Source organism: Protomyctophum bolini (assembly GCF_963924005.1).
Source record: "Protomyctophum bolini genome assembly, chromosome: 7".
NCBI lineage: Eukaryota > Metazoa > Chordata > Actinopteri > Myctophiformes > Myctophidae > Protomyctophum > Protomyctophum bolini.
Window position 1 is genome coordinate 12,063,403 of NC_137868.1, and position 16,488 is coordinate 12,079,890.

The following is a 16,488-nucleotide window of genomic DNA, read 5'->3' on the forward strand; positions in this document are numbered from 1 at the left end:
TGATTTTGCTGCCAGACAATCATGCTGCTGCTAGCAAGGCTTGCCTCCACCACCGAAGCCTCCACTTTATAGTTTAGTCTAGAGTCTTGCACAACGTTTAAACTGAAGGTTAAATTGAAATTCTTGTGCATATGCTTCCATTAAACTTAAATTAATGTTTGCATTGCATGGCTTTAAAGTAAACTGAATTCAATGTTCTATGGCTTTAATGATGAACTGCATTCCCACTCGCTCTTGTATACCTGTGGGGGTTTTGCATAGCGTTTCCTGATTTGGCTTAGCACATTTTGGGGAACATCTACAGTAAAGACTGTTTCAGACAGGGAGCGAGTGACGCAGGCGTTTTCTCCATTACATCCTGCACGTAATTCTACATTCATTAAAACTCTGAACTCTGACTGGGGAGGGAGTCTGGAGATGGGTTATTGGGTTCTTGTGTATTGAGTCTAATCTCTAATGATCGTTATAATAATAGGAAAGAAAGTATTTTTTATGTGGTGTCATTAAAATTATAGTAGAAAATAAAAACATGGAACTTCATTTCAAAAACTGTTTTCCTCCAGACGTTCATTGGAAAATCCCTTTCCTAGATCATTAAACATCTAAAATATTACACATCAATGAAATGTCCTGTCGATCACAATATCTTTGAACTAACTTGTCGATGAAAATGTCATCAACATCAATAAAATGAATCAACATTGAATGATGCCATTGCAATACCCCATCAGTGCATGAAAGACTGCACACTGCCTCTCTCTCTCTCTCTCTCTCTCTCTCTCTCTCTCTCTCTCTCAGGACTGCAGCAAGATATATCCTGTTCTCTCATTAATCATGTAACCTCATTTGTCCAGAAACCAAAAATTACTGTAAAAACAACCACTTTAAGACAATGACAACGGAGGTTATGAGTGGAAGAATACTAAGCAAAACAGTCTAATGCAGTGACTAGTCAATGAAAAAGGTGTGCTCATAGGAAAAATCATTGAATCATCCTTAGAAAATTGTGATGAAACATTGGAAACATTTGACACCTACTGTCAGCTATCACGTCCAAAGCAAAGCAAAGCAAAGTTACTATGTTTACCCAGGGTAACTGGACTAAGCTCAAGAACTTGTTTACAGCCAGGCCCTGCTCATAGAACATTTCATGGTAGGGGTTCAATGCCTTGCTCAAGGGCACTTCAGCGGTGGTAATTTTAACGTGCCGGTCCAGGGATACGAACTAGCGACCTTCCGATATCAAGACCGCTCCGCAAACCGTTCGGTCCAGTACCAAGGTTACTTATGTTGATTGATTGATTGAATACTTTATTAGTCAGCACATGATCCAGTCATACATTAAGTCTAAAAGTCCTGCAGGGTTGTGCTTAAGGATCCTACCCCTCAGGAATCAATCAAATACTTAGAACAAAACATGTTGTGGTTTTGGGTAGTATGCCAAAATGGTCAAGGCTGACCTAGATATAATTTTTTGAGATTGTCAGAATTTTATCAACTTATCAACTTTCAGAGGTGAGAATGCCGTATTCTTGAAGCGATATGCTAATTTCAGTTAGTTATATAAGGCTCTCACTCTGCAGGCATTTTCTTGTGTCAGCTTTCAAAACGATGGAGTCAAAAAACAATGAACAATGAATATTTTTAGATGCTCGATTGATTGATTGTTTGATTGATTGAATACTAACTAACTTTCAATATTAACATGTTGAAAACAACATGGCATACAATTTCACAAGCTATGCTAAAAGGATAACATACAGTAAAAAGCCCTGGGGGCTTGTTTCCATTGTGGTCCTATGTACTCAATTCATCATCAAAACATACAGTACATACTGTACAATACAATACAAGACCAAAAGCAAGGTAGTATATCTACAGAAGGGTGGGTTAAGGAAGACACTGCAACACTTTATATTTCTATGCAACCAATGTAATGCATTATAATAAGACTGTATAAATTAATTATACTTAAACAAACTCATAAATAGAATCTCTCTGCCTCGTGTATTCCTGGGGGATAGCAGGCACTGAGAGGTCTCTAGGACTATGTTTTGCCTCCTGACTAGTGTCCTCCTAGGTCTCACCAGACTGTTCGTCTGTGCGGTTTGCATGTGTCCGTCCTGGTCCACACTTGGCCTTACTCTGGTGTATTTGAGTCAAGGGAGCCTTCTCTGCGTCTGTGTTACTAGATACATAATATGGAGGTGGCCCGTTCTGACATTCCATATGTTAATCCTTCCCCAAACGTCCTACGTCTTTGATGTCTTCCTTTTGACCGATACCTGTCCATTCAAACTGTAGATGGGCCTGCCCCAAAGTTATTAGTGCAGTCGCGTCTGGCAGCCAGCAACAGGCCAATAAATTAAGGCCCGGCCCTACCCTGGACAGTCAAGACACTCTAGATCTCCATATATGGAGATGACCTGTTCTGATATGTTGATCTGACCATATCCATATGTTGATCTGACCTCATCAAACCTGTACACTCAAGACACACTCCATATATGGCCAGACCTCATCAAACCCTGTACACTCAAGACACTGCCCCTGCTGCCACCCTTTTGACAAGGACATTTGGTGTAAAAAAATCACAACCGTGTGAAGTGAGGAGCGCTCTTATCATCTTACAACATGTAAAACAAACATTTAATTATCTTTATTGTCAATAGCGTTTTTAAAACAAACATTGAATGAAGTTCAGAATTTCTCTCTACACCAAATCTCTTCTCGGGAAATAGCCAATCTACAAAATCATCTACAAGTTTGTGCGCTGCAGCGCTTGTACAGTAGATTGGATAGTATTTGCCAGATGTCCATTCACAACAGAATAGGGACACTGGGGTGCATGTGGTTAAAGTGGTTCAACAGTGGGATTGAGAGCGCCACAATGCCTTAGGGACATTGCAATTCTCTATTTTTCTTTTTTATATATAAAAAATGCTTCCTGAACAAAGAAAAATCACAAAAGATGGACATAGAAGTGAATTTATTGGTAGTATGTAGGAGGGATTTTGACCTACATATTCTGGATAGCTAACATTAATGTCCACAGGATAAAAAACAGAGCTCTGGCTGAGAGAAAGTGGCTGATAGCTCCAACATCTCCCCCAGTGTTCTAGAGAAAGCTTCTGGTTTGCTATCACTTCAATCTGCCAGATCTGCTGGGCTGCATGTGTCGTGCATAGTACATGTAATCAAACAGTGAAATTCTTGATTGATCCGAAGCTGAAATATCAATTCAGCTACAATACCGATCTAGATCATAATTTGAATGCAAAACTTTCTTTTATTCTGTGAAAACAGTATTGTGTGACGCACATGCAAGCAATAGTCAGACTTCTCATCGTCACACATAGAGTCATGTCTGAAGGTCTGAATATCCATTCATTACATTGATGTTCAGAATCCCAATTAAAACGGTTGGACTTCGCTTATCTACCGGTATTTATGTTTGTTTGATTTTTTTTAATGGCCCGATGGCTCGCCCCCCAAGGGGCTCTGCACTTTGCAGAAATCTTTTTTTTTTTAAAGGATACGGAAACGATGTGCGATCTGTGTGCGACTGTGCGTACTATATGTGTTTATTTAGCGGATACATGAGGCAGTTGACAGGCAGTAGGTCAGGCCAGAGCCTTAGAAATAGACAAGAGTCAAGAGTCTTTAGTGAGGCCCAGGCTGGGTAATGGCTTAACAAGATCAACAATAAGGTCAGTCTGGTTGTGGTGGTTTACAAGCCTGCCCACTGATACTGGCATGCAAACTGCAGTGAAGACCAAACTAAACTAAACATTTTGTGCGTGCTTGCGTGCGTGCGTGGAGACACACACACACACACACACACACACACACACACACACACACACACACACACACACACACACACACACACACTCTTTAATATATTATTATAAGCCAGCCAATATGCATAATTTCTTTCTAGAGCTTTTGTACCCCTATACAAACACATTCTCTTGTGCACATGCACGCACACAGAGAGAATATGGCATGCATGTCTGCGACCGCGATTCTCCACTCACCCAGGCCCATTTACAGGTAGGGAATCCATTATGATTAAAGGCTTTCCTCACCCAACTGACCACTTTCAGCTATCCTCATCTAGTGGCCATAAGCCAAAACCAATTATACTGACTAGAATTTCGCCCCCCTTCGGGGGGCTCAATCCTAGTGTCGTTGCAGCGCAATATGGGAAGAAGGAAATTGCGGGAATTGACAGACTCCACTTCATGTTTCAGCTGTGGTTTTAAACTCAGTAGTGTGCCCTGCACACAGCGCACACTCGCAATTGCAGCTGGAGGGCGACGCGACACACACACACACACACACACACACACACACACACACACAGAGCGATGTGTGGATAAATCACTGAGATTTGGGAAATGTGTTCAGAAGAACGATTAAGCACGCACAGGCAAATGTCAGAAGCATCTGTTTCGGTTTCCAAACAGGAAGTTGTAAATGTGCTTATTAGACGGAGGCAGCGTGATGCTGGCATCTATTGTGATGCCAGCATCACCACATTTCACATAGAAATATAAGCACCCATTTACTCGCTTAGCGGAGACTGTGGGGTGGTAGAGGACATCTCCCCGGACGCGTGGGTATGTCCAGATAGTTGCCTCGCGGAGGCCTCTTTGTCCAGTGTCCATTCTGGGTCTGGAAACGGCACTTTTTTGAGTGTTGACCCCAATAGAAGGTCTGCTGCTCTGAATTTTACACCTCTCCCGCTTAGCGGAGACTGTGGGGTGGTAGAGGACATCTCCCCGGACGCGTGGGTATGTCCAGATAGTTGCCTCGCGGAGCCGTCTTTTGTCCAGTGTCCAGTCTGGGTCCGGAAACGGTAATTTATTTTGCATTGACCCCAGTAGAAGCTCTGCTGCTCTGAATTTTACACCTCTCTCGCTTAGCGGAGACTGTGGGGTGGTAGAGGACATCTCCCCGGACGCGTGGGTATGTCCAGATAGTTGCCTCGCGGAGGCCTCTTTGTCCAGTGTCCATTCTGGGTCTGGAAACGGCACTTTTTTGAGTGTTGACCCCAATAGAAGGTCTGCTGCTCTGAATTTTACACCTCTCCCGCTTAGCGGAGACTGTGGGGTGGTAGAGGACATCTCCCCGGACGCGTGGGTATGTCCAGATAGTTGCCTCGCGGAGGCCTCTTTGTCCAGTGTCCATTCTGGGTCCGGAAACGGTACATTTTTTTGCATTGACCCCAGTAGAAGCTCTGCTGCTGTGAATTTTACACCTCTCCCGCTTAGCGGAGACTGTGGGGTGGTAGAGGACATCTTCCCAAACGCGTGGGTATGTCCAGATAGTTTCCTGGCGGAGCCGTCTTTTGTCCAGTGTCCACTTTATAAAGTCCATGCACTCCAGTGAATAGCATTTATCCATTTAGATAACTTTTTTATGTTATTTAATTACTTATTTTTACACAGAAACATAATGTGTGTCTTTACAATAACTGTAATGTAATAATAATACTAATAATGTAATGTAAAAATTATTTAATTAACGAATTAAATAATCTTATTTTATTCTGAAAGCAACCGGATGTCTTAAATCTGCTAGCTGTCAGACCGGAAGTTCTAAATTTGCTCATAAGACGGAGCCTTAGACGGAGCCAACTCGCAGGCAGTGCGAGAGGCTGGTTACAGGATTCTATAGGTCAGCCGTTTTGGTGTGACACACACGGCTTCCACATTTAGCTTCATACTGGGTGAAAGTGTCCTTCCAAAAATTATTATTTCGCTCGAAATTCTTATTCACAATGACATCGAGTTGAGGTGTTTGTGTTTTAGGGTAATTGTTGCATAAGCGCTATTACGCACTATTTCTCCCTCCCCTCCCCTGTGTCTGAAGCAGCTAGCATGGAAGCTATATGGATTATGGAAGCTTTCCCTCCGATTGCACACAACCATGCCGTTATCCACGCGTCCATCCGATTGCTTTTAATGTAAATGTCCCATCCACTGAGCAATAGCGATATAAGCGCCTTATTCATTCATTCGATTCATTTGGGTGTGGGGCTGTGCAGTGCTGTGGGCAGCCTTTCTGACGGAGGCTCGGAGCTGCTGCTGCTGACGCTGTTCGAGTCGCATGGAGCAGTATAGAGTAGGCGTGGCGCAGCATTAGAAGGGCGCAGCAAATGCACGACATTGAGGGGTAGAAACCATCCCGGTCGCGTGGTTCATCTAACGCGTGTGTCACTGTGAAGGACTGGCCCCAATAAGTGAACGTAGTTGGCGTAGTAGACGCCAACATGACGATTCTGACGTAGGCTGGTGATGTTGAGCAACAATGGCGTGGTTGACAAAAGTAATATTTATTCAGTAATTAAGACATTTCTTTCAATGAAATGTAGCCTATATGTATTCTGGGAGTGTGCCGAATTTATTTTGCATATAGAGATGTGTGGTGAAAGTGTGGTTGGGTCGGAGAAAGCTGTTGGATAAACGGCCATGTGCTTATGTACCCCTGTCTATTAGGGTAGCAGGATTATTATGATTATTATTATTAGTATTGTTATTGTGATTATTACATGGATTATTGTTGTGATGTGAGCTTGTGGCTGACTCACTATCTAGAAAATAAAAACATGGCACTTCATTTAAAATAGGTTACAGACCCCTGTTATATGCGCTTGTTTTGGGATTCTTTTTAAAGACCTATTTACTTGTTTCTATGAGACATGGCAACGCCAACAGCGCAGCGAAAGGCATCCACGTCTTTCTCTTGTGAAATGCTGAGATTAGAAACGACCATAATTATTTCATTTCTCAACCTTAAAAAAAAAAAAAAGACATCTCCATAATCCTTGGGAAGTGTGTGTAGCAAAAGTAGTCGGCATTGTCATGGTTGAAAGTATTCATGCAACACTGACGCTGTAAGCTGTGTGATGCTAACGCGCTAACACCGTTAGCATGGTCTGTGTTGGTCAAAGGAAAAAGGATAGATATGAAACTACTGGCCAAAGTGTCATACAAAACACAACACCTAAAATCGGAATGTGATGGTGACCTATTGAGCACAAACAGACAATCATGATTTGCTTGCTGGACCTATAATTAATTTATGTCCATTACATTTCCACCTCGCACATATAAATCAAAAGCAAGATGGATGCTAACGCGCTAACACCGTTAGCATGTTCTGTGTTGGTCGGAAAAAGGATAGATATGAAACTACTGGCCCAAATAAATGTCATAGAAAACACAACACCTAAAATCGGAATGTGATGGTGACCTATTGAGCACAAACAGACAATCATGATTTGCTTGCTGGACCTATAATTAATTTATGTGCATTACATTTCAACCTCGCACATATAAATCAAGCCACAGTGCAGTCAGAGAGTAGTTCACAGGTCACACACAGGAGCAGTGAAAGGGGGAGGGGACTTGGGATGGCAGTGTAGAGTAGGCACGACATTGAGGGGTAGAAACCATCCCGGTCGCGTGGTTGATCTAACGCGTGTGTCACTGTGAAGGACTGGCCCCATTAAGTGAACGTAGTTGGCGTAGTAGACGCCAACATGACGATTCTGACGTAGGCTGTTGAGGTTGAGCAAGAATAGCGTGTTTCAGAAAAGTAATATTTAAACAGTAAAGAAGACATTTTTGGCGAATGCAATGTAGTCTATGTCTTTTGTGGGAGTGTGCAGGTTTTATTTTGCATAGAGAGATGTGTGGTGGAAGTGTGGCTTGGTCGGAGATAGAGCACGAATGAACGGCCAGGTGCTCATGTACCCCTGTCTATTAGGGTAGCAGGATGGGAAACAGCGATGCACACACCACACATACGTGCATTTAACAGTTTTCTCCAAAGAAAAGGAAATAGGCTGCTAGCTCAGAAAGCTTCCTATTAATTAATGTGCTCTTTGAACTCAGACCGACTTCATTATGATAATGAGATGTAACTATTCAATGGATTAATCCTTAAATCCTTGATTAATTAACTGAAGTGAACAGTAAGAATGTTTTGCCAGCTAGCCTAGTGAACATTTTAGCTTTGTTCCCTTTGTTTGTGCAGTGCTTATATGATATTAACCTTAATGTGTTCTCTGGGAAGGTGCTAATATTGTTAGAGATTTATTGAGAAGAGACTAAATGGGCCAATTATATTATTGTCAGGATATGCGATAAGCGAATTCAGCTGACACAAATGCTTTCATGTCACACTCGCATGCATAATCTATCGTATGACATTGTGCAGTCACTACCAGTAGCAAAGGGTGCGTCCCCACTCCCCAGTATGGGGGCTGTTTTTCCCCCATTTTATATTTTTCCAATGACGGTCGATATACGGACCAGATATTTTTGAATAAACACTATATAACATGCTAAAGCGGATGCATAGTGGATGTATAATTTGATTTACTTTACATCTTGGAATCGATCTGAGCTGGTGTTGGTTATTTTATCAAGTTTACGCGCAAGCTGCATCTGTCGCTGAATTTGATGAGGGAGGTGGCAGGCCGGGAGCCAGGACCAATATGAATGTCTACAGTAGGATTCCAAAGGGCAAGCTTTCAGCATGATCACAGCACCATACTTCCATTATAAAATGAATTGTAGTGTGCGTGCATGCATTGTTTTGTGCTGACCAGTCCAGCGGTTTGTAAGATTAGCGATGGACAGACACAAACACTCAGAGGTATGTTACTGTGCTGTCTGTCTATCAGTCTATTATGTAAACCGGTTGAGCGATTGGAATCCGATTTGTGTTTTGGTTTGCTTTTGGATTATTGTGTGATGTTGTTTTTGTAATTGAGTTGCATGATATTTTTATAACCTTTTATCCTTCCACTGACCAGACCAGAGCCTTCTATTGGAGATTTGCGCCAATGGAGGGCGCAGAAAACTGCACCGGTGAGACGAACGAGCAGAAGAGACACGGCCACACAACAGAGAGACAGACGAGAGAGAAGCGAGCGGACGGAGACGGACCAGGCACAGATCACAGAAACAAAGTTAACTAGTGCTTTGAGCACTAGTTTGCTTACTCTACCCCACCAGTGCAGTACCGATTAGAATAGCACCACCACCCCATGCCAATATCCTGAAAATACATTATATTGATTTGAGTGATCTGCCAGTACTCTCTGTCCTTCGAAGGAGCTGTGTCTGTGAAGTCTCCCACTCACCGTCCAAAGCCCCACTCCATTACTGCTGCTGATTTTATTGTTGGGTTGTATGTTTTGTTGTTAGGTCGTATTTTAGTTTCAATGTAGTGTAGTTTACTAGATTTATAGTTCATAGTATTTTTCTGGCAATTTAGAAACCACTGTATAGGGTTTTTATTAATTACAATTTATTTTTTATAAATAACAATGGATGGATAGGAAATACAAATCAGGTGCACTAAAACACGATGAATCAACACATTCGCCTGCACTGCCATGCCACGTCTCAGGTCTGCAAGCGCTCCTTCCTCAGTGACGTTATCCATCTAATCATCCTCATCTCTGCTCTGTGCAGTACTCGTGCTTCACCCTCAGGGCCCACGTCCTGCTTCTGTATGTCATGTAGCTTCTGACGCAGGCTTAATACTGTCATTTTCATCTCCAGGCCCCATTAGGAAAAACATATCAAGTTCCCTGAACATATCATTTCACTATTGATGAATCTTTAAATTAAGTTGTGTGCCTCACTGACCCAAGGTAATTTGTGTTATTTCTGTTTTGCTCAACCTAAATGCATACCAATGATCAGCTCAGTTGGTTTGATTTCCTCTAACATGGGAGCCTGCATGTGTTATACATCACTCCATACTATTTCATTAATTTGGTGCCGATATACAGAAATTCTGTATATCGGCACCAAATTCTGTAACAGAACATTGGTGACATTATAGTTTCATTATGCTGTGTAAATGTATTCAATGTTATTGTAGTGAGTGCTTTGTGGAGTAGGATCGTTTTGCAGTCATGTGAGGAGTATTAGTTTTATTATTTTTGTAGCATACTAAATATTGAGTATCTCCTTTTGTCTCTCTCCCTCTTTAGAACCACACATACAAACAGTCAAACATACCCAGATTATTGTGTCTTCCCATACTGTCACTGCTGTGCTACATTCAACAAAGACTGTGCCTACAAGCAATACTCAATCCTTGTCTCCTTGTGAATTCTTGCCAATTCCCTGTGGTAAATACAACTGCCCTATACCCGCCTAAAGGTCCTTGCCCTCTCAAACTGAGAGAGCTCTTGTACCTCAGGCAACCTAGTGCCTTGAAATAATTTGCAATAAAAAAACAACAGTAAACCTTTTGTGTACTTCTCTGCTGGTTCATTGAATTCTACAAATGGGAACTTTGTTGTGATGTAATCGTTTTAATCCCCACCATTTCCAAATTTGTCGCAGTGCCCTTGCCAAGACACTGCTCCACATGGCCAGTCATCCACTCCACACCCCAGATGGACCAGCATCTCCTCCACCACCACCACCCCAGATGGACCAGCCTTCAGCATCTCCACCACCACCCCAGATGGACCAGCATCTCCACCACCACCCCAGATGGACCAGCATCTCCACCACCACCCCAGATGGACCAGCATCTCCACCACCACCCCAGAAGGACCAGCCTTCAGCATCTCCACCACCACCCCAGATGGACCGGCATCTCCAACACCACCCCAGATGGAACAGCTCCAGCTGCCTTTACAGCTGCCACCACTCCACTTTAGTTTCTTCAGAGCTGTTGCCAGTGTCATTATAAAAAGTGACAACAACAGCCATGATTGAATAAAGTTCAAATAGGGCCAAATCAAGCAAAAACAGCATTCATATACCAGCACAAATTGCATCTTTCTGGCTTTGTATAGAGAAAGGTTGTTACTGCTATATTGAATATGAAAACAAATGATGAAAGCAGTTGTGAATGGCTATCTGTGTGTGTGTGTGTGTGTGTGTGTGTGTGTGTGTGTGTGTGTGTGTGTGTGTGTGTGTGTGTGTGTGTGTGTGTGTGTGGCAATATAGTTTTATTCTGGCCTCCAAACAGGATTAATGTGGGTTAGAGATGCAATGCTTCTTTTTAAGTATCTTTGGGATGCTATAGTGTACCAGGGTATGCAGGCGTAATCAAAATGGCATTGAACAAGTCCCCTGCCTGCCAATATAACTGAACTTCCATCTACAAAAGTGGATAATCTAGCTAAAAAACAAAAAGAAAAGTGAGAGGCGCTCTTATCATCATACATCATTTCATTCTCAACCAATGGCACATCTCCCCAGAGCCGGATTTACCTTGCTGAGGGCCCCCGGGCTGAAGCAAATTTGAGGGCCCTTGGGGCGCGCGGGTCCACTCCACTCCACTGAGCATACCTTTCTAGTTTGAAAATGTTTTCATGGAAATTAACTATTAAACTGAATTTAAACAGAAGCATTAACCTCCCATCTAAACTAATGCAGCCTCTGGACTCTGGAGAGACTTGTTTTGCCTACCAGTTTGCCTGTATACCAGCTCCGACTTGAAGTTGAGGATGCAGGAATCTACCTGCTGAACCGCACGGCATCTATGCTCACCTGGATAGGAAGGAGAGCACTGCGATAGTTTATAAAAAATAAAATAAGGCTGCAATTTTCTTCCTTGGCCTCCCAGGAGTGTGCGTTTAAAGTTTTATGCTGATTGGTCTAACGGTGCCGGAGATTAGCTGCTCACAGGACACACACATAAAAACAACTAATAAATACAAATAAATGTATCTATGGGGGTCCTGTGGCCTAATGCATATCAAACTGGGGGCAACAATAGGACAATGTAAGAAGGCCTCTATGAGACTACTTACATACATACAACGATTTCTCCGCTGCCGTTCTCTGTGCAAGGAGCTGCCTGAAGGAGCGGCCTACAGCCAGACATTTTTCACTCATTGCTGCCATAGCAACCAGTACAAAAGCAGCCTGACCCGATCTTAATATGATTTGACAGGCAGACCGTGAGTGTGTGTGTGTGTGTGTGTGTGTGTGTGTGTGTGTGTGTGTGTGTGTGTGTGCATGCGTTTCTGTGCTTGTACTGCATGTACATGTGTGTATTTATGTTACACGTGTGCGTATGTTCTCATGTGTTGTCTGTGTGTCAGTGTGCACTTAATATCTGTGTCTCCGTGTAAAGCTCATTATCTCCTCAATACACCAGTGCTTCTTCACCGAGTCCGAGCAGAAATTAGAGCAGTGACATACACGCCACATATTTCCTTAAGCTTACCCACAGGGCAGCAAAGCTTGTGTTTGAGACAATGTGCGCCACTAAAAACGAGTTTCCCACTTCTGTCATAGAAATTTATGTCAGTACTAGAAAATACATAGCATGTCATATTTAGCTGTTCAACAACCATTTTAAATAGTGACAATCTTTTCCTCTAAAGTCGACGGGACAGAACTGCTGGTATGCTACGACGTGGCTTGCTTGCCACTGCAGGTTTCTGGCCATATTTTCCTCCCACACACACATTCATTGCTAGTTATACTGCATATTCTATATCAGGCACAAATTAGCCACCTATGCTTTTGTGTCGTTCCACGTTCCAAACAGAAGAATTTAAAACAAAAATTTGAGTTTGACGTGCAAGTGATTTAGTGAAGTTCTTAACCATGCCGACGACTGGATAGCCTATGTCTTATGAAAGGTTGCGATGTGAGGAAGTGATGGAACACGGAGGGTTTGCCGTTAACATGAATATTATGTATACAGTCACTACATCTGTGATTTCAACAGTGGTGAGTGACATTGTCTGTACAAGTACTGTACATATCCATATAGAATCCCGTTGCAGTAGAGAGAAAGTAAAAGAAAAATCTTCAGTGTTCATAAATGTACTCATAGGCTATCCACCATTGTGCGTTAGGGTTTTCACTTCTAGTGATTTTTACTAGTTGACTAGTTGCCTATAGTTTACTAGTCTATTTACTAGAGGGACGAGGGACCCCCACACGGTAACTGTCATTTCTCAACCGTTTCGGATGCGTAGCGGCCTGCCCTGAACCTCTAGTACTGTACAATGAGTAGACTTAGAACTAAAAAACATCGCTAGGAGGATGCAACTGGGACGTATCCTCAGTAATGTATTCCACGGTCATCAGGGTTTCCGGCTGCCAACCATCTCTCGGGTGGTCACCAGACTATTCCCGGTTCTAACAGACTTACAGTATATACTGTAAGTTAGTAATTACCCAGCCAGCTCAACATCATTCCCATGCACTGCTCCCCCCCAACCTGTCCAATGTTCAGAATGACTGCAGATGTCAGCCCTGTTCTACATTAATCCATAATAGCCTCTCTCAAAGTGACACAACCAGTTTGATGCCAAATTAATTCTGCAACTATGAAGAATGTTTCAGCAAATATTCTCGGAACAGTCACTCAGGAATACTTTTAGCATCCATTTGTCTGATTGGGTTTTTTTTTATGGTTCCTTCTTTTTTCACCCCCCCCACAACTTACATTAGCAGTGTCTTTAAATAATAACAATACTGCATTTTATTTATAAAGCGCTTTACATTCTTACGAATCTCAAAGTGCTACAGAGATGCATGGCAAAAAAGAAACGAATAAAAAAGAGGCGTAAGCAACATCATTAGCAGTAAAACAAGTTTAGGGAAAAGCTTTCTTAAAAGAGTCAGTGGACTGTGGGGCTCTCAGGTGTATAGGGAGAGAGTTCCACAGACAAGGGGCTGTGTGGCAGAAGGCCCGGTCGCCCATGGTGCAGAGGTTGGTGTGAAAAAGCATTTTAAAGAGCAAATTGATTTGCAAAGCCATATAGTAATAATACAAAACTTGTGTTTAGTATAAATTGCAGCTTAAAGTTATTTAAACCAGGAAAAGACAACACTTATTGGGATAAAATACCAAATAATATCTAGCCTCAGATCATGTTTCACCAGCCCTAGATGGACCATGATCCGTTCTGTAGGCCATCTCATCATTGTCTGTGAGCAGCAACCTTTTAGTCTAAGCTTCGTGCGTGGCCACACAGTTGTTGAGTGAACAGGGACTCAGGGAGTACATCCAAAACTACTAGATATGAGTCTAGATTTGACAACTATAGCCAGGCACAGGCACCATGTCCTGATGGTCTAGGCTCTAGGAAGACATCACTTTCAGCCAAACCAATTAAGCCAGGAGGGAACTATGCACTACTGTGTTTGTCAAACAGGATCTCTGTGGTGCATCTCAAGGCATTCTACAGCATTACAGGTTGGCATTAGTTAACATTTACACATTTGTTTTGTTTTTTGAGAAAACTTTAGTCCTTGATGACAACTTTGGTAAGATCCCATTGTGTAAATTGAAATTGTATCACGCTAACAAACCTTGAATGCTTTCAAAAGTAATTATTTACTTACAAATGTGATCAACCCCATATTGGATGTGGAGTTTGTGGACTGAATAAAATAAAACTTGAAAAATCAATATGGTTGGACAAAATCTGTAGGAGTAATATATAAAAATATATATTTAGCAAAAATCTGACTGCTGATGGCACTATAATAGGCCAATGTGAAAAGGGTGGCATTTCTTCCTCTGCCTAGTGGGAATGTTTCATGACAATCAGTTCATGATTTGAGTCATTTTGTTGAAAACTTCTGCATTGGAAGCCAATCTTAGCCAATCAGGATGGAATATGAAGAATCGGGACAGATCCGTCTTGATCACATGACTATAGAGATGTGTACCGATTTGCGTGATGTTTGGACAAAATCTGTATAGGTGTAATATCAAACGAATTGTTTGCAAACATCCTGATGGCACTATTTTATTTATGTATTTATTTGACAGGGACAATGCACATTCATTTTTCAAATCAATGTAAATGGGCCAGAGTTAGCCAGAAGCTAATTTGCATCTGTAGTCCCTAAGCAGGCTCTTAAAAGTGGTAATAAAAGTATCCATACAAAAACATACATTACAAAAACAAGTAAACATAGTACAGGGGACAAAACAATTACAGTGGGGCGGCAGTGGCTCAGGGGTAGAGTGACTGGGTGGGAATCGCAAGGTTCCCTGTTCGAACCCGGGCTCCCCCTTAGTTAGTGTCGAAGTGTCCTTGAGCAAGACACTGAACCCCTAATTGCTCCCGATGCGCAGGTTGGTGCCTTGCAAGGTTTCCTCCGGCATCGTTGTGTGAATGTGTGTGTGAAGAATGGGTGAATGTAATGCACAATCTCTGTGCATTGGATAAAGGCGCTATATAAATGCACCATTTACCATTTTACAGTGAAAAGTGATAAGTGACACCACTGACAAAAGGAGCTAACAATTACCGGTACTTGTGATTACAAATTTGGTTTGCTTTAAGCCACCAAGGTTAATTTTGAAGGTCAAATAGTTGGAGGTCTCTCTCACTTCTGTAGGGAGATTGTTCCAGTGATAGGAGGCTCTAACAGAGATGACTGTTTTACCAACCGCTACTGTACATCTGGTTGGCACTTTGCAGTAGTTAGTTGCCCTAGTTATTTTGGCACAACTGTCCCTTCGATCTATAAATTGTTTCAGTGGTGGAGATGCAAGTTAGAAATCTTAAACGTGAGACAAGCATCTGCAAAGTACCATATAACTATAACAGGCCGATCTTAAGAATTGGGGCTAGAAGTTCTGCTCTAGAGTTTAGCTGTACACGGACAGACGGACACATGGACAGAGTGCAAAACATACTCTCCCCATGCCTTCGGCCTGGTGGAGACAAAAAACATTTAGGCTGTGGCACAAAATAAGCAAACTTTAGAGGGGCACGCCTCTTACACAGTGGTAATTCCCCAAATTACGGAGTTAGTGCCTCTAACGCAAGATAGGGCCCTAGCCGCTCAGAGTCAGACAGGTGGACGGACGGACACTGGGCAAAAATAGTCTACTCTCTGCAAGCTCAGCCACCAAGACCCGTGGGTCTCCTGTGGCAGGGCCTCACACAACCACTGGCCCCACAGGACAACAGGACCATACTACCCTTCGCCCAGGGTTTCAGAAAGTTCCTGACGCTGACGTGGACCCTCCACACCGCAACGCCTTGGCTTTTGACAAAGAGGACCAGGGGGAATCCCTGAGATTAGCCCTCCCATGGCTGGCTAACTCATGAATCCACTGCACTCAAGTTGCCCTCCAGCAGGCAAGGCCCCGACCTTTCAAGGACAAAGACGCCTCGAAGGCGCTCAAGAGAATATACTCCTACCTGACAACGGTGGCTAAGGCCCTGGACGCAGAAGCTCTGCTTCAGGACTCCCTGACTGTTCTCATGGAGGACGCTGGAGATGCTCTTTCCGCAGCCCAGGAAGCTGAAACGAGACGTATCAACAATGAGGCATCAGACAAGGTTTCAAGAAGTATTGCAGTTATAAATAAAGCTAGGAAGGAAACCACTCCACACATTATATTGTTCCTTAGTCCTGCCCTATTTGCAGTACTGTGTAGAGGTTTGGGGAAATAACTACATAACATCTTTAAATCCAGTAATAATAATAACCCTACAAAAAGAGC